Genomic DNA, 20,794 nt, shown 5'->3' on the forward strand with positions numbered 1-20,794 from the left:
CTTATAAGCAGTGATAGAACTGACAAGCAATTGGACTGACATGTGCCATTATGATAGACAGTTTCCAAGTTCTACAGAAATCACAGTGTGTAGGTACTCCTAGCTTTTTATTTACTGGTATGTTCTAGCATGTAGAATAGTGCCTGGCATAAAGTGGATATTTAATAAAATTGTTGAACAATGACATGAAGCTGTGAAACTGACCTAACCAAGGAAATAATTGTGACATTTGTAATCAAAGTCTGACATTCCACATATTAATTTCCAATCAGAGCTCTAGCCCCTGAGGCCCCTTTCCTAACTGAAACCCAGAGAATGTTCTAAACCTGCCATGAATGTAAAGTAATGGCAAGAATGAGCGTGCTCTGTGGGACTATGACTATTTGTGAAAGTCACCACTGCTTAAAACCTTAACTTTGCTGAGATTTACGCTCTTTCTAATGAAACAACTGCCCTTTGGATTAAAAAATATCCCATTGCTTAAGTGTCAGGCAGTTAGATTATTATTTTAACATACCTATAAAGAGTAAAGGTGAGCTCACATGCAGAGGCTGGTTAATTTGCTAGTTACTAAGGTCACAACCTGGGCAGAAGATAGGATGAAAGCCAGAACTATAAGGAAGGTCCACTCAGAGCCACAAACATATGCAGTGTTCTTGCTTTTCCCTCATAGACAGAAATCTTGTTACTAGATAGGAGCATGTAACTGATATAAGGAAAAATCAGCCTTCTTCCAAATAGTCTCTAAATATTTGACCATAGGGTCACATCTGGGCTTTGATTCATGAAAATTTCCCATAGAATCTTATAGGTGTTTAATGAGTATTCCCAGAGTGTAATCATTTGTATGATTTTAATAAATTCTTCAATGGAAAGGGATTAGATTTTGCCAATTATCTGCTAAGTTAAAATCAAAACTTTTAGACTCCTGTTGTTCTTTAATTCAAAGAGTTTTTCTTTCCCAGTTTGTCCATCAAGAGACAGCTCCTCAGAGATCTCTTATTTTAGTCCCAGCATGATCTAGGGGCCACTTGTAAGACTAGTAGGGCACACTGAATATACACTAGCATTACATTTACTGTGACTTTTATTAGTAATTAATTAACATACTAGTATTTCCTACTAGATTCTATGCTCCTTGAGAATAAGGTCAGAATCTCACTTTCATAACCCTTGTAGTCGACGTGGTGCCTGGCACGGCACCTACTCAATACATATTTTTTAAATAAATGCATGATGCTCCACCCCACCCTACATGATGATTCTCAGCAAAAGCCTCCAAGAATCCAGCAGCATGAAAAAAATCCTTTCCTCATGAGATCGTTCCTTCCCAATATTGTGGAAAGCACTTGAAATGTCTCTCTGTGTGAGCCGGATGGATTCAAATTAATATAGCTAGAACAATGTGGCTCATCAAAAGTTAAAATAACAAAGACAAATTGGACCCCCACTTTGAAGTCCTCATATTCTTTTTCTTAAAATACTAAAATATTTTGTTAAAAACAGAATATTGGAATGCTTAACATGTAGTTTGCTAGGTAGTTTTGTTTCTTCTTGAAATTTTCCTCCAAGGGGTGGCAGAAAGAAAAGTAAATGTTATACTGGAATTTGTTTTATTTAATCAGTTAATGATACAGAATCATCTCCTTTCACCAAAGTGGGTCCCCTGATTAACAAATCACTTCTGGTTGTCATGACTAAACATTCTCAGGAGGTGGGAGGGGTAGGCAGTAATAGGGGACACAGAGACATCAGCCAGGAATTTCAGTAAGCCAGACCTGGGTCGGGCACACTGCTTCTCTGCTTTCGTTGTCCTCATTTACTGAATAAGGGTCTTGATCTAGAATATTTATTCTAATTTTAACATGCCATCCTCTCTGTGAATTCTGAAACAATTCTGCCCTCTCTGGCACCATTATCACCAACTGCTAACAGAGGAATCATATAGTTGCAAGGGATCCGCTGGGCGTATGATAGAAGTAGGGTCAGAGACAGAGTTTGGGCTGTTGCATCTGCACAGAGTCAGGTACCATCAGGATCCTCCATGTGCACACCCTTCATTGGAATGCAGAATTTTCAAATACCAGCATGTTTTCAGGGGATTCTCGTGTAAGGAGGCAGTATAGCGGTAGCAGAATGGTACATAGCAGGGAATGCGAAAAGGAAGGGTGGGATACAGTTATCACCATGCTTACTACCTATTAATCTAACAATCATTGAACACTTACTGTATACCAGGCACTGAGCTGTGAACTTCCACCTCCAAACTCAATCTTCAAAATAAATCTGTGAGTTAGGTATTACTTTGTGTCCATTATACAGATGGAGAAATTAAGCCTCAGCAAGGTGAAATAACACAGATTTTAAGTGGTGTGAATGGTAAACCCAGGCAGTCTGACTCCAGGGGCCTTGCTCATAACCATTGAGCTACAAAGAGTTTCTCACTTTTGCTAGTTAAAGACAAATAAACAAATGAAACACAGTGGGAAGGAAAGATCTGACAAGTTCCCACCTTCTTAATGTGAGCATCAAAACCTGCTCCAAAGAAGAACCTTTGTCTCTGGAGTTCTTGGAGCAGTTCCTGCACCTGCACCTGCACCTGTACCTGTACCTGCAAAGAGCCCTGAATGTGAGATGGTGCAGGATCAGCTCTGAAATGTAGTCCAGAGCACTAAATCAATAACATATAAACAATGATAATGTTTGATTTTCTGGAGATATATAGATATATATTTGAAGTAAAATGGAACTCTGCAGGAGCCTAATTTTAAAACATCAATTTCTCAATGATCATGTTAATGCATGAAATGTTTTCTTTTCTTGAGTGTAGGGATTTGCACATACTTTCTCTATAATTTGATGCTGTTATCAAACTTAATTTAATGACACATTGATTTGTTATTCATTCATTTATTCAACAAACATTTATTGAATGCTTTCTGTGTGATAGGCACGCCCTAAAAAAGAGTTATAAAAAAATTAGACAACAATTGCTGGCCTCATGGAGTTTATGTCATGGTAATATTAAAGGATCTGAAGTTTTATCATTCTGGTTTTATCTATCATCTGAGTATTGGTGGAGAGTAGAATGTTATGACCTTGGTTCTTAGGATCTGGGGAGCTACATGAGGAACATTTTTTTTTCTTCGAGGAATCTCGAAGAAGCTTCCCTATTCCCCACTCTTCTTTAGAAGTTTCTTAGGCCAATAATCTAGAACAGAGAAAAAATGCAGAGCAACTTAATCTGCAGAGTCTAGAATCTCCGGCTATGAAAGAAGACTTGGGGAGGAAAGCTTACTTTTCTGTTTTCCTTCCCTTTAATATCATCATGGCCAGCATAAGTTTCTTAGATAAAAGTATGTATAGTATCAGATGAAACGAGATAGTCGTGTTGGGCCTCAATGAGAGGATAGCTTCAATAATACACTTGTATCATAATACATTTTTGATTTCTTAGTAAGTGTTCTTCTCCATGTTTAATGGTCTCACTTCATCTTTGTCCAGGGTACCATGAAGAGCTAGGCTCAGTTACCATAAACCAGTTGGGCTTGAGCACTGTAAAACATGGCAGAGCATGAATAGTACATAGATGTGGGTACCTGCGCATGACAAAATATATACTGATTTTCCAGAATTAAATCAATGGTTGTCTTCATTTTTCAAAATTAAAACACAAACATAAATCACTGTGTTTTATCAGGAAACATTTCACTGTCTAGATGTAAGTAGTCACCGGGAAAGAGTCTATAGCCTGATTTTTGATCTTGGTTTCTTTTAGGATCTCTGCAATTTTAAAGTGACATAGGGTCAAAAAATCAAAGCATCTTTTTGTTGCTAACATATCTCCTTTCTTTGGAGATTTATGATGATATCTTAATGGTCTATGAGCCTGTGTCTAATCTCTGTTAAGTCACTTAAAATTTTCCTTTGATTGCCATGGGTGGGTACATTTCAAAAAATCATAGAATTGGACAGTAACTTAGGTCACACACACACACACACACACACACTTGAAATCCCTGTGTGTCCTTGGCCAGTGCTCAATCAAGATTTTATTTCACTGATTCTAGTAAACGTAAGCTATATCTGAAGGCCACGTTTTCTTTTGAGCATATTTTTATTAATAAAGTTATTTAGTTATTATAATACATTTCATGGTTACTTCTATTGCTGTTTTGTCTTTTGTGGCTCTGTGAAATAGCATGTCCATTTTCATGTGAGAGTCCTTCCTGCATTTGAAGAAAGCTTTTAGAAACTTTCAGTTTTCACGATGCTTGCCCTTTCTATTCGTTCTGTTTCTCCAAGCAATCAAAATGTATCTTTAGCATTTTGCCTAGATTACAGAACCAGAATATAAAATGTACTGAATCCTAACATCCCCAAATCATCACTGTTAAGTGTTTGACTGCTACCTGTATGTTTAGTTTCAGAAAAGCCCATAGCCTCGCTGAGATTATATCATGCTGTGAGACGCTACTCCATCCTGGATTTACGGTTTCTTTCAATATATGGGGTCAGATGAAAACTAGCCACTGAAAGTCAAGAATTAATATTTTCTTTTATAAATCCTTGATCTACATTTTGTGGTACACACAATAAATAAATACCAGAAACTGGAACTATGGCCTCTACCACCTGTAGCACTCCTGCAGCACTTCTGTGCAGTCTTGGTTTAGAAACTATTGGGGACATAAAAGAAGGAAAGAGCACCTGCCACCAAGAAACACACAATTTACTAAAGGAGTCATGGCACCTGGAGGATATTATGCTAAGTGAAATGAAAGAAAAATATTGTATGGTCTCTCTTATATGTGAAATCTAAAAGGCCTAACTCATAGGAATGGAGAGTAGAACTGTGGTCACCTGGGAACTGGGGATTGGGGAAAATGGGGACATGCTGATCAAATGGTACAAACTTTTAGTTATAAAATGAACAAATTCCGGCAATCTAATGTGCAGCATGGGTGGTATTTGAAGTGATAATTTAATTTGATTTTGATAATCATTACACAATGCACAGATGCTCTTTGGCTTGCGGTGGGGCTACATCCCAATAAATCCATCGCAATTTGGAAATAACGTCGTTTGAAAATCATGGAACACAAAGCCTATTTTATAATAAAGTGTTGAATATCTCATGTGATTTACTGAAAGTGAAAAACATAATAGTTTTATGAGTGCTGTATGAATGCATATCACTTTTGCACCATTGTAAAGTTGAAAAAATGTAAATTGAACGAGCATGAGTTGGAAACTATCTGTATACGTGTATCAAATCATGTTGTACACCTTGAATATATACAATTTTTAATAAGTTATGGGATCATTAAATAAAGAACAAAATATATAACATTTCTGTGACGTCAACTTCTGTGATTACTTGTGTTTTGTGTGTGTGTGTGTGTGTGTGTATGTATTTGTGTGAGAAAGTAGAAATCAATATGACAGGGTTATTTGGAAAATTATTCCTAGGAGAGGAGGAATGCACGTTTACTACTTTGATTACTTCAAAATATAAATCATCTGAAGGAAGAATACTAATGCTTGGTATTTAAACATTTATATTCCCTAAATTCCAGTAAAGCATGGGTTTTTGCTATATCTTAATGATTTATGTGCTTTGAATTTCATGTTTAAAAGAGAAATAATGTGGGGTGCATACACTGTAGAGCCTTAATGCAAAATTATTTTCCACTTCCTCCTTGCCCCTATTCATCTAGCTAAGACTTCTTTTTTTTCTCCATGGTCAGCTAAATAACTGTGGAAGATAGTAACTCATGGATGTGAACTTCATTGTCATTTTTTCATGTATGGATATGTCCCTTGCTTTCTCAAATCCATGACCACAAGTCTAAACTCTAGCAGGTACCAGAGGATGTAAGAAGTAGTAACAGAAAGGTTCAGAAACACCACAGTTTCTGGTTTATTCTTTGCTTTTTACTCCTTTATCTAAATATTGATTTAGATAAATGTTAGAGGAGTAGTAACTATATGTGTGACTTTGCTGTTTTGTTTTCTACTTACTTTTTCTTGACTTACAGGAGAAATATAGCCAAAACAAGAGCTGCAGTGCCATAATGCAAAATAAAGTTAAGTAGTTCACACACACACACACACACACACACACACACACCCCAACATCTGTGATGGCTGAGAAATTAAAAATAGAACAGAATGAGAGTTTGGGTGACATATTCCAGTTTGAATCTTTAAGAGCAGTTTAGCTGAGGCCCTTTGATGAAAGATTATATTGTGCTTTCTTTTGCTACCATCTTTGTCTTAATTTCTAATCCAAACCCTAAATCTTGACAGATTGGTGGGGGTGTAAAGAAAATCAGGGTTTCTTGCTTCTAGCAGAGTCTCAACATCCTGCTGAGTTGTCTGTCAAATCTGCAGGAATCCTTATAGCCACCACTGCCATATTAAGTGGTTCATCAGACCCCATAGCTAGAAAAGACTTCCATATGCTGTCCATTTCAGTTCTACCTCATATCTGTTGTAATCATACTCCTGGTTGGCATGAACCTAAATCCTAAACTGGAGAACCAGTGCATACCTAATCAGCACAATGGTTTTTTTATTATTTTTCTTATTTTAAATATTTAATTGACAACATAGTATATCTTTAAGATGGACAATGCAATGGCTTGATACATGTGTAGACTGTGTAATGTTACCACAATCAAATTATCACATCCATCATCAGCCATATTAATCATTTGTGTGTGTAGGGGGCTGAAGACATTTAAAATGCACTGTTACCGTTCAGTATTATTAACTATAGTCACCATGCTATACATTAGTCCTCAGAACATATCCATCTTACAACAAAAAGTTATTACCCTTTTTTACAAAGTTTTAGTCTGATTGAATGGTGACTACAGTTAATAGTAATGTGTTGTATACCTGAAACATGCTGAGCAAGTAGATCTTAAATGTTCTCAACACAAAGAAATAAGTACGTGAAGTGATGAATAAGCTAATTAGCTTGATTTAAACATTTCACAACACATATCAAAAAATTACATTGTTCATATATATATATATAATTTATATTTGTCAATTATATCTTAATAAAACTGAACAATAATTAAAAGTTTTTACCCTGTGAACAATATCTCTCCACTTCCTCCACCCTTCAGTCCCTGACAACCACTGTTCTGCTCTCTGCTTCTATGAGTTTTACTTTTGTAGATTCCACACACAAGCAAGATTAAATAGTATTTGTCTTTCTCTGTCTGGTTTATTTCACTTAGCCTAATGTCCTCCAGGTTTATCATGATGTAGCAAATGGCAGAATGTCCTTATTTTTATGGCTGATAAATATTCCATGATACATGTGACATCCATTAACGGACACTTCGATTATGTGTAGCCATTGGCTATTCTGAATAATGATGCAATCAACATGTGGTGCAGATATCTCTTCACTATACTGATTTCAAGTTATCAGGATATATCCCCAGAAGTATATATTGCTGGAACATATAATAATTCTATTTTTAATTTTTTGAGGAACTTCTATACTATTTTCCATAATGCCTGTGCCAAATTACATTCTCACTGATGGTGTACAAGGGTTTCCTTTCTCCATACCCTGGCCAACACTTGTTGTCTCTTATCTTTTTGATAATAGCCATCCTAAGAAGAGTGAGGCAATATTTCACTATGGTTTTGATTTGAATTTCCTTGATGATTTGTAATGTTGAACACCTTTTTCATATACCTATTGGTCATTTGTATGTCTTCTTTAGGAAAATGTCTATTCACTTTTTTGTTCATTTTTAAATCAGGTTTATTTGTATTTTTATATTGCCATATATATTGAGTTATTTGGATTCCTTATATATTTCCATATACCATATATATTTCCATATACCTTGTCAGATATATGGTTTGCAAATATTTTTCCCACTCTGTAGATTACCTTTTCATTTTGTTGATGTTTTTTTCTTTTTTGTTGAGATAGGGCCTTGCTCTGTCACAGGTTGCAGTGCAGTGGCATGAATACAGCTCACTGCAGCCTGAACCTCTCAGGCTCAAGCAGTCCTCCCACCTCAGCCTCACAGGTAGCTGTGACTACAGGCATGCATCACCATACCCAGCTAATTAAAAAAAAAATGCAGAAATGTGGTCTCGCTATGTTGCTGAGGCTGGTCTCGAACAACTGGGCTCAAGGCATCTTCCTGCCTCAGCCTCCCAAAGTGCTGGAATTACAGGCATTTGACATCATGCCCACAGGATTGTTTTCTTTTCTATGCAGAAGTTTGTTTTTTAAAATTTTATGTAGTCCCACTTGTTTATTTTTGCTTTTACTGTCTATGCTTTTGGTGTCATATCCAAAACGTGATTGCCAAGACCAATATTATGGAGTTTTCCCCTATTTTCTTCTAGGACTTTTATGGATTCTGGTCTTACATCGAAATCTTTATGTCGAGTTAACTTTTTTAATATGGTATATAAGAAGGGTCCAATTTCATTCTTTTACACATAGATATCCAGTTTTCCCGTCACCCTCTACTGAAGAGACTATCTTTTCCCCATTGTGTATTCTTGGCAGTCTTGTCAAAGTGTAATTAATCATATATGTATGGGTTCATTTCTGGGCTCTCTATTCCTGTCCATGAATGCATATGTCTGTTTGTGCCAGTACTGTGATGTTTTGATTACAATAGCTTTGTAATATATTTTAAAATGAGGGACTGTGATGCCTCCAGCTTTTTTGTTCTTTCTTAAGAATTGCTTTGGTTATTTGGGCTATGTAATGGTTCTATCCAAATTTAGATTTTAGATTTTTTTTCCTATTTCTGTGAAAAATGTCATTGGAATTTTGATAAGGATTGCATTAGGCATATAGACCTCTTTGGGTAGTATGAACATTTTAACAATATTAATTCTTCCAATCCAATCCACAGAATAGTTTTTCATTTATTTATGTCTTCTTCAATTTCTTTATTCAACATCTTACAGATTTCAGATAGGTTTTGTTAGTCTATAGAAAATAACTGATTTTTGTATGTTGATTTTGTATCCTGAAATGTTATTGAATTTCTTTCTTAGTTCCAACGGTTTTTTGGTGGTCTTTAGGGTTTTCTATATGTAATATCATGGCATCTGCAAACAATTTAACTTCTTTTTTATGACTTTAATGTCTCTTATTTCTGTGTCTTTTATCCTCTGTGTAAGGTCAATGCTCATTGTTTACTTACGTGATCACATTTCTAAGTAAACATTGTAATTATTCCCACTTTAATTATAATGAAACTGAATATTAGAGAGATCAAGTGACTTGGCCAAGATGCTTCATTAACAAATGGTAAAGCCAGATTTAAATTCAGATCTTTCTTTCTCCAAAGCTCACACTGTTTACTGGCAAACTATACTGTCATCTTTTAACTTAAAATATAGAATCTCAATAAAATGCACATTACCCTGGAGAGTAAGAAGTTGGAAAGCAAGTGATAAGGGGGTCCTAACAAAGGGAGTTTGTCTCTTGCTGTAGTCTCCTAGGGCTGCTGTAATCAAGTACTGCTTAATGTATGGCTTAAAAGGACAGAAATGTATTCTCTCACAGTTCTGGAGGCTAGAAACCTGAAATCAAGGTGTCAACAGGCTCCTGCTCCCTCTAAGGACTCTACTTAAGGATGCTTTTGTGTCTTTTCCAGCTTCTGGTGATTACTGGTGTTCTTGCTGTTCTTTGAACTGTAGTTTATCATCCTAATATCTAATTCAGTTGTTATGTGGCCTTCGTTCCTATGTGTCTCTGTGTCTTCACATGGGCTTCCATAAAGGTGTCAGTCATTGGATATAGGGCTTACTGTACCTAGTATGACGTTATCTTAGCTAGTTATGTCTATAAAGGCCCTATTTCTAAATTCAGTCACATTTGTAGGTACTAGGGTTTAGGACTTCAGTTTGTCTTTATGGAGGACACAAGTTAACCCACAGCACTACCTTCCCATTTTCTTTTTTAGCTACGATTCCTTCAAAAGTTATGTTTGAGTTAGCTGTTGATTATTATATTTCTTGTAGGATGCAAAAAAGACCATTAAAATGGTCTTTCCACTCAATCCAAAGGATTTTTAAATAAATCAGTGGGCAGAACAAAATCTTCCATTACCATATATTTCCACAGACCTATCTTTCAAGCAAATATATGACCTGTTCATTAAAAGAGCTGCACATCGGAGAGATGCTCATTGTGTGCAACTGCCCTCTATTACTAGAGAAGGAAAGGAAATAAGTAAGACCACCTAAAGCTACATAGAATATTCAGGGGGTGATATAGTGTTATCTTTCCTAACATAGTGCACATTGCTATTTGTTGATTGTTAAATAAACAAGGATCATTCTTCCCTTGGAAAGTCTCAGTATGATTTCAGGAACCCTGGTAAATATCATGTCATCTCACTATTTAATTCATACTTTTCTATTCTTTATTTATAAACTGCCTTGTTCCAACAATGATTTAAAATAAAAAGCTATAATCAATGTAAACTAAAGAAAATAAAAGGATGTAGATGATAATATTTTAGAGTCTGGTTCCTCCAAAACAAATGTTGCACTCTCCACTTGATTGTTTTGGTGTCCCACTAATTAGTTAAAATTTGGGCATATTAAAAGTATAGTGAACTGCTATAGCTAGAATATTGTGTAGCTAATCGAATCCAGGAACAAATCGCTGTACTTTAAAGGGAAGTGATATATTTGAAAAGGATTGGTGAGTTGTTTTTATCTAATCTTTCTGGATGCTAGATGCTTGGCTGCTTGCAATGAAACGTGGTCCTCAAAAAGTAAGGGACCTATGGCCCTTTCGTCGTTTCTCCAGGGCAACCTGAGGCAAGAGAGCCGGCATGTATCAGGTCATACAATTGCCATCTATTTGCTGAACCCTGATCACAGAAACACTGTGCCACTTGTGATTCAAGTCAAGATCCACTTTCCTTGGTGACCAAGAAGCAGTAAGATGTTGATTAATTTTCCTTTTTCAGTGTCAGTATTTCCCATACCTGCTCTAGAATGGTGAAAATCCATTGGTTGAGAATGCTTCTCTTTCTTCCCACTTGATTTAGGAAAAATAAGAGGGTCCACTAAATCATGTTTGTGTGTTTGTTTCCTTTTCCTTGTGATTTTTTTTTAAATGATTGAATTGTTTAAGTTGCCTTCATTTAGAGAAAAGTGGTTCTTGGAAAAGCATTTATCAGTCATTATGTTAGGACCATAGGTATAAACTAGGATTGTCCCAGGCACCCCAGAACATGTGGCTACACTGTAAGTAAGTATCATCAGTGTATGTTTATAGCATTGCAGCAAACTCTGATTCTGTAAAAGCAATTCTATGGTGAGCAGGTAGAGGGGATAGATTGGACAATGTGGGACATCTTAGAAGTTTGTTTCTCTGATGGTCTGACTCAATGGAAGGATAGATTTTAAAGAACCCAGTGTCATCAAGAGGTAACATATCCTCCAAGCAGTTCTCCACCAGTACTTTCTTTCTGATGAATTTTAAAACCTGAGCTCCTAGGAATCTGAGATTACCTTTCTTGAGAATTTCTTGGATTGAGAGTTTTCCAGATTCACACTCAAATGCAGCATCTTAGCCTTTAATAATCAAATATAACCAAGTATAAATTGACCTTTTTTTAAAAGAAATGTATGGATACCAACACACACAGAAATAGGAGGCCTTGCTTCATATGCTCTGATGTGAGCAACATTTGCTTCTACTTTGCAAGCAATGAATGCTTTGGCTTACTGGCAGCTGGTCTCTCTCTACCTTTTCCACAGTGTACATTTGTCTACTGGTTATCTGGGTGATGAACAGACTCTGCCTGGAACTTATGGCATGTATTCTATGAGGCATTCCATCATCTTGATTTCATTGTCATTAAAAAGTCCCTGGCAACTCAAATGTTGAATGCTCATAGCAGGTCTGCCTGGTGGGACACCTGTCCTCTTAGTCACCACTGGCTCTCTCAGACATGGTTTCTTCCTATTGGCAATATTATCAAAATGTTCATTTCATTCATAATAGCATTAACTTTTCTAGTCTGAAATAATTTCAGAGTTCATCAAGTTCACATACTATTTTTTTTAGAGTTAGAGAAATTGAAGTGTAGAGGTCATATGAGCTCTTACTAGCAAAGCCCATAATAGAATCCAGACATCTTGATGTCTAGCTTAATCTATTTTCGGCTTTTGTGAATTTCAGGTGGTTCTGCTGAAAAAGATTGAACACACTTGATTCACACATCCTTCTTGCTCAAACATCTTTTTATGGGTTAATTTCTGTCATTAAATGTATTTTTCATTTCTCCCAGAATGTATCAACTGCAGGCAAGTTCAGGTAAAGTTTTCCGTTTGTTTTTTCAGTGGACTTACATAAATAGGATTTGTTCGCCAGGCTTGATACCACCTGAGATACCATAGCACTCATGACTTTGGAATGTATCCGGTTGTGGTCACGTAAATACTAAGCATCCCCAGAGCTTCTTTAATCTGAAAATCTTCTAGAGTGGGGGTCCGCAGACGGTAACCCCTGAGCCACATCTGATATGCTGCCTGCTTTTGTAAATAGTTTTATCAACCATGCTCATTTGTTCACAAAGCCTGCTTTCAACTGCAGCGGCAGAGTAGCAGTGACAGAGAATGTTTGGCCTGCACAGCTTGAAATATTTGGTCTGACCCTTTATAGAAAAGGTTTGCCAACTGCTGCTTTGGAAACTGTAAAAATCCCTTCTAATAATCAAGATTCTGTTTGTTAGATACTATTTCTTTTTTTATTTTCTACAAGAAATGCATTAGGTAATTTTAGACTCATGCTAAGGTTTGTAAATAGACAATTTAGTTAATGACTTCCAGAACAATCAATGATGTTTTCCTTTTTGATGTACGGTGATTCTTCCTGTGTCCCTGAATATTCATTTTTCCTGAAAGCTGACAGGTAATTATACACTGAAATGACATATCTTACATAAACGTGCATGGTTTCTCTTTTTACATGTAAGAACGTGAAGATACAAATGTGTCTTTGATTTGTGAATTGACATTTGCATGGCTTTAATGAATTATCTATAAGAAGAATATGGGCGAAATCAACATGCTTTGAAATTGCTTTTGAGTTTTTGTGCCTACTCTTGTTCTTAGTGAAGATGCTGAGGCAATAGATTTTTTTTTTAGTGATTATATTCATAGAATTGGCTTTGTAATAAATTGCCAAAGTCTTGTATAATTTTTTGAGAAATTTTCAAGCAAATCTAATAAACACCCTGGCACCATTTATAAAGTTGACTTAATTTTGTTAGGTGCATTTCACCATTCAGCCTAATCATATTCTAAACAAGAAATAAATATCTGCCATTTGTATGCTTAGTCTTTTTCTTCCAATTTTCTCCAACAACACTGGTCAGTATTTCAATGACTTTTCTTAGTGTTGATATTTTAGGTAATAGTTACTTTGTTACTGAATTCTGTAATGATTAATCACCATCACGCTGAAACTATCCTTCCTTCATCACAGTCATGAGTCGCTTAACAGTGGGAATATGTTCTGAAAAAAGTATTCCTTAGGTGATTTTGTCATTATCTAAACATTATAGAATGTAAAAGATTTAAAGAAAAAAAAGGTACCCCTATGTAAGGTACTTCCTGTAGCCAAAGCTTACAGGACTGACTATTGCTCTGGGAGAATGAGTGAGTGAGTAGTGAGTGAATCTGAAGGCCTAGGATATTGCTGAACACTACTGGAGACTTCATAAACACTATATAATCAGGCTACAGTACATTTATAAACAAATATTTTTAAATAATAAATTAACCTTAACTGTAATTTTTTACTTTATAAGCTTTTAATTTTTTAACTTTTTGATTCTTGTAATAACTTTTAGTTCAAAATACAAACACACTGTATAGCTGTACAAAAATATTTTCTTTCATTATGTCATTATTCTATACGCCTTTTTCTATTGCAAATTTATATATTTTACTTTAAAACTTTTTTGTTAAAAATTAAGACACAAACACATGTATTAGCCTAGACCTACAAAGGATCAAGACGATTAAGATACCAGGTGACAAAAATTTTTCAGCTCCATAATAATGTTATGGAACCAACATCATATATGGGGTCTGTTCTTCACCAAAACATTGTTGTTTGGTGCATAACTGTACTACAGTTGCTTATTTTTAAATCACTCTTTCATTTGACTGTATGTTCCATGAAATCAGACACCAACTATATACTCTTCACCGTTGTATCCTCATTTATTAGTAACTTCTTTATTCTGGACATATTATTGAGCATGTGTTATTGAGCTGTGCTAATCCTGAAAAGGAGCACTTTGAAGCAATCATGCCCAATCCTCCTGGAGTTTGCAATTATTTCCTAGCACAGTACTGAGCACGTAGAAATTTCTTAGAGGTCTTCATTGAAGATGTACATTAATGAAGGATATTAGTGTATAGTACTAAATCTAACAATTAAAATTAATTTTCTTTTATTACACAGCTACAAGCTTCACGTCTCAATAAGTAAGACTATTGACAACAAAAAGGATAAGATGAGAAATTGTATAGTTCAACACTCATCCACTACTAGAAAAATAATACCTGACAAATTATGAGTGATGCAGAAAAGCTGAACTTAAATTTCATTTCCTATTATAATTTTTTAAGTAAACATTTGTATTTATTGGGTATAAATGCCAAGATATTTATAGGGGCCTCTAAAAGCTCATACAATCTGGCTCCCCTGGAATTATAACCCATATCCTACATCTCTGCCCTTCATTCATTCTGCTACCACACCGGCCTCTTTGTTCTTCAATCATGTCAGATATGTTTCTGCCTCTAGATCTTTATTCTCTTTCCTCTGTCTGAAACATTCTTCTTCAAAGAATGCACGAGGCTTACATTCTCAGCTCCTTTGGTCAGATCTTACTTTACTCATATTATCATGTCAGAGACCCTTTCTCTGACTTCCCTGTCAAAAGTTGAACACGTCCCTCCCCAGGTACTAACTATACTCACTTTCTACTGGCTTTATTCATTCATTTGTTTCTGCATTTATTTATTTTTATTTTTAATTCCTCCATCTGTCCATCCATGTATTCATTCACATATACTCAGTTATTTACATTCTTGGACCATTGTTACTACAGATTTAAGGGTCATTTTTATATATTACGAGAAGCAAAGTTATATCAATATGCGGAAGGTAATGGAGAGTGCCTTGGCAAAATACAAATACAAATTTAATGCTATTAACATTCAAAAGAGTAGTGGTTACTGAATATTTCAATAATATCAAAAAAATCTAGTCTCTGTTTCTTACTAAATTCAGAACGCATCTGAATGAAAGCCATTGGCTACAAATGTTCATAGAATGGTTTCCAAATAATCTATGATCAATCTCCGTGCAACATTTGAGCAATGTTGTGTGAAAATGACTCATGTATTTTTTTTTTCCAACATTTTGAGGTCCTGAGGTATGACCTTTTCACTCTATTCCAAAATTTCAAATAGTTATGCTTACTAGGGTCCAGGCTGAACATTTTTCAGGGTTGAAACAGGTAAAGCTAGAAGCTACAGACTTTTGCCTTTTGATTGTACTGTCTCAATGCAGAAGTCCTTGAAAGCATCTTTTAAGTTTTATCAACCCATATACCAAAACTTGCTGTACTCCCTGGAAAATGTTCTGAAAATTCTTAACCCACAATATCAACTTCACCAAACCTAGGACCAGCAACCCAGGCATGCAAGTATGGCATATTGTTTCCTATGCTATTCCTACATGGGATTGGCTTAGACAAATACATCCTACTACATAAATCTCAGTATCTATGTGGAGTTATGTGAATTATGTTGTGTAAAAACAGGCCACAATTTCAAAATTCAAAATCACTACTTTGATAATGTTAAGACTATATTAGAAGACGCATATGCATGTACAGCCTGACACCTCATCTAAACATTGTCTTGTAATCTGCAAACCAGAGGAGTCGCTTGACTTTCAGCAGAGAAACAAACATGACACCTAGTTGTTGAGGGGAAATTGGACTTTATTGTTAGAAGTTAGTCATTTGGAAAATTGTACTGATAACACATCTTAAAGGGCTATGGTACTTATCCAGGACAATATTTTGACTAAAAACAAAATTATAATTTTTTTTCATAGAAGTGTTTCAAAATCTACGAAGAGATTATAGTATTGTGAAGATTTTCTTTGGGAGGGAGGAATAAAATTTCAGAATTTCTTCATAAGTTGCATTTTATGTTTAAGAATATGAACCCAGTCTGGAGTTTTGTTGATTATGGATGCAGATTTTATTTTCAGTGCGTGTAGATGTTTGTAGCCATCTTATATCCACACATATCTATAATTGTTTACTTGCATGTTCTGAGGGTACCACATAATTTTTGAACATTCCATGGAAAGTTATTTTTTTCTCCCAGTCCAGCTGTTAGCTCGCTTAGTGTCCTTCTCAGACATCCCACACATTCTTTGATTGCTCTTGGAGACAGGTTGATAACACAGCCTGTGATCATGGACCCTTCTGCCCAGGGAATGCATGACACATTTGCTGTTGGAGAACTGTAGTTCACAAGTCCAAGCCTAACAGGTCTCCCTAAGCTTTCATAGTTCCACAAGAAAGAAGGAAATAAAGGGTGGTGAGTAGAACCTGGTGGTTTGCAGATCTCATTCCTGGTTTAGAGTAAATCAATCACAGAAGATGCTGAAGGCAGCTGGTTTCTCAGTCTCATCTGAAATTGTAGTTCTATCATAATATATTTTCTATGGTAAGTTAAGGATCTGATTGAATCTATTTCCATTAGGTTTTTCCTTTAAGAAATTAAGTCAATATTCTGTCTTTCACCTTAAGGCTTTCTCTCATCAACAAATACATAATCGAGCTTTGTTAGAAGCTATGAGCTTCTTCAGTGGCGTGCATTTTGCCTTGGATCTTAGTACTGGATATCCTGCTAGAAATGTTGGCAGTTCTTTCCTAAAGGCATGTTAAAGCCTCAGTCCAGGAACATATGACCAAGGAGCAAGCCAAGAGCAAGGGCAGAGTCAACTGAATGGCACAAATCAGCAAATTTGGGGTAAGTCGACTTTTTCCTAGACCCTAGACTTGTCACTAGCTCCACTGCATTCATTTCATAGACGCTGTTCTCATGGCCTTTATGTTTTCTCCAGGACCTTGTAAAACAATCTGCATGGCATTATCAAAATCTGTGATGATATCCATCAGGAGACACAAACATTCTGTCCTACATTATTATCACTAAGATGATGTAGAAGTCATTGAAATTGTGGTTAGAAACAAATGTGGTATCCATTTGTAGATATAATTGTTCATGGGATTTAGTCTTGAGAAAATACTGTACAAAGGTTGAAGCAAATCCTTTATTACCTGGATTATTTTTCAAGAAATAATCTCCGTTCTGCCTACAGAGATCAGAGACAGGCTAGACATGGATCGAAATTCCTATGCTTATAAGCATAGGGCTGTAGCACAGGTAAACAACAGGTTAACTAATATTGACTTCAGTAAAACAAGTGTCATTTCAATTGCTTTCTCAAATGTGTGAGCTCTAAATGATGATGTAGGGTACAACCACCAAAATCAGAAGAATCATTTTTGACAACAGCACTCCTGAAGAAATAGAAGAAATAGGATAGCCATAGTAATAGCAAAGCAAGTGTTTTGTATTATACCTCAGGTAGGGTTTTGTTTGCTTTTCAAGGAAATGAGATTAATAAAGAGCTAGAGAGATTTTATTCTGAGTCTAGTTAGAGCCCATCTCACATTCTTGATCTGTTTGAATATATTACGGCAACTGGGAAAATAATACAGTAATCTAAATCATAGGTACTCTGGATTTGTGTGGCAGGCAGAAATAAGACATAGGTCCGGAAGAAACATATGCAAAATAGTAACAGGTTCTCTGTGAATGTCAGAAGATATGTTAAGCCAGATAAGATATCTAGAATCATTGAAAGAACTGTTCCTTCTAAAGTATCCATCTTAGAGCTCATGATATCTCTTTTCCTCCTCGTTATCCTGGAAAGGAAATGAAAGTCGGCTACGTAGGAACTTGTTTGGTGGGCTTCTATCAAGCAGCGGGTTTATTTGTTGACATTATGACTAGGTATAGGGTATGCTAGTGCCTGAGGTTTTATGAGGTTATTTCCAATATACTCTGCTTGATATCATCTTTGCTGGACAAGGAAGTAGAACTGAGAGTTTGAATATCAGCTTCTTTCCTGGTTTTACATTTGAAAGATTTGTTTGCAGAAATATTCATATACATGTATTTTACATATGTATCATATATATAATATGAATGACTTTGGTATACAATTAAAGATATTTTAAAATTATAATTATAAATTGTAAGTTTTACATTATATTATAAATTAATATAATAATTATAAATTATAATAAACTTTTCCTGTAATTATTATAATATAATAATTATAAATTATAATAAACTGTTGCATTCTCATGAAACCCTATTCCCTGTTAAGCAACTAGGGTCGTCCTTTTGATCCAGATATGAATCTGCTCTGGCAAACCAGAGGCTTCTATACCACCTGCAAGGGTCTCATCATTAGCCATATATTATCTCAGGGTCCTCTACAGTGTCTCTTTTTATATTCACTTCCACAGAGGAAATGATGTCAATCACCAAGAAAAGAGAGTTCTCTGGGTTCTTTATTATAAGCGGACTAATTTCATTCGTGAGGGCTACACCCATGTGACTTAATCACCTCCCAAAGGTTCCACCTCCTAATATCATCATCTTGGGGGTTAGGATTTCAACATATGAATTTTGTGGAGACATACATATTCAGACAATAGCACTTATATTTTTGTGATCCCTTAGAAAATTAAAAATAGAATTACTGTATGATCTAGAAATTCCATGCCTACATGTATACCTCCCAAGATGGAAAGCAGGATCCTAAAGAGATATTTGTATACCCTTTATCATAACATAATTATTCACAATAGCAAAAAGGTGAAAGCACCTCAAGTGTCTACAAGCAGGTGAATGGATAAACAAAATGTGGTATATACATACAAGGAAATTTTACCTAACCTTATAAAGGAAGGAAATTGTGACATAGCTACATCATGGATGGACTTTGAGGACATTATCTATGTGAAATAAACCTGTCACAAAAACACAAATACTGTATTATTTTATTTATATGAGATACACAGAGTAGTCACATTTATTAAAAACAAAAGCAGTAGGGTGGTTGCCAGGAATCCAGGAAAGGGAAGAATATAAATTGTTGTTTAATAGGCACAGAGTTTCAGTTTTTCAAGATGAAAAGAGTTCTGGAGATTGTACAACAACGTGAATACACTTAACACTACTCAACTGCGCACTTAAACAGAGCTAAGATGATAAATTTTACATGTGTTATGCCACAATTAAGAATAAAATAAAATATAATACTCACATATTAATGCTGCATTTGATATATGTTATATCTTCTTGGTAATCTTTAAAACAATTTCATTCACTTCTAGGGCACCAGTCCAGAGCAAGAGGTTCATCAAGAGTCATTTCTGTTTTGTTAGGTTTTCTCTGGGATTCAAGTCTCCCCCTGTTCTATGTGGGGAACACTTTCTCTTGGCTGCCTGGCAAATCTTCAGCAAGACCCCACACACTCTGACATCAAGGAGGGCATTGTTCCAGAGCTTTCTCCTGAGATACTCAAACCTCGTGGTTTGCAGGCATGAGGTGGCTACCACCAACCTTTAGTCAATAGCCAGCAGGCTCTGCATGGGCATCAGCCCTTGGACACAAAAGTGACTGAAAGGAGCTGTTAAATGCCCCAGTGTGAGCACCAGTGGGGTTTCTGAGAAGAAAGGGCAGCAGAGCACCAGGAGGAGAAGCCTAAAGAGCAAAATGCATTTGCTGATCCTGGGGAACTTGCAGTTTCTATGCCCTTGATACTCTTACCAAGCTGAGCAAGAGGGAGAGGAAGCAGTGCTCAGCGAGTAAGTCCTTGACCAGGCCTTCTGTAGCCTGAGATTTGCCACAAGCTCTTTCAGCCCCAGCTGTTGCTAGCAGAATGAGCAAGCCAGAATATTCACCTGGCCATCCAGTCCAGTAGTGACGAGGTGTGTTGAACAGTGCCTGCAGCTTGGGTCATTTCAGGTACATGTGGATAGAAGACATCTCAGAGACTAGCCCAAACTTTTCACTTTACATATGAAGAAAACTGAGGACCACATTCATAGATTTACAGTTCAGTGCTTACTTTACTTTGTTTGAAATAAGTTCTGTGTCCAAAAAAGTGGGGGTGATGTGGAGAGTATTAAAATAGTACTGAGCTCCAAAGGAAGAATTTCTAGTATGTTACTCTCTCCTATTCCCTATACTTCACCTTTCTTCTTAATAGAAGGGAAAATTCATCACTTCCATGGTCTTCTTTTTCTCCCTTTCAAAATGGAGAAAGCCCACCCATATCTTACCTTTCTTCTCTCCCTTCAGTAAAAAGAGTATGGTAAGTAAAGTACAATATTCTTCACTCGCCAAAGAAAAAACCCAGGCATCTTTTTCCTCTTCTCTCCCCTCTAGAATCTACCCCAGCAGCCAGGCTGGAGAAGATGTCTAGGTGATCTCCCTTAATATTATCTTGAGCAAACTTTCTTTCTTGGTTTGGGTCTATGAGTATTACCTTTGTTCTAGTCCTTCCTTCACGTAATAAGGTAAGGTCTAAGTTTTAGGTTTGAATAGTCCCAGACAAATGCAGAATGTCAAGTCTCTC

The 20,794-nt window shown here is 36.0% G+C and overlaps 1 long non-coding RNA gene across 1 annotated transcript; it reads right to left on the reverse strand.

Moving 5' to 3' along the window:
• Positions 1-1,596: 1,596 nt before the first annotated feature.
• On the reverse strand, positions 1,597-19,630 carry LOC111538722. The gene is made up of 3 exons (XR_002730438.2): positions 19,478-19,630; positions 2,513-2,515; positions 1,597-2,104 (listed from the first exon to the last, which is right to left on the reverse strand). It is a non-coding gene; the product is annotated as an uncharacterized LOC111538722 (long non-coding RNA).
• Between the last annotated feature and the right edge of the window lie 1,164 nt (positions 19,631-20,794).

This window comes from Piliocolobus tephrosceles, chromosome 9 (assembly GCF_002776525.5).
Source record: "Piliocolobus tephrosceles isolate RC106 chromosome 9, ASM277652v3, whole genome shotgun sequence".
NCBI classification, from domain to species: domain Eukaryota; kingdom Metazoa; phylum Chordata; class Mammalia; order Primates; family Cercopithecidae; genus Piliocolobus; species Piliocolobus tephrosceles.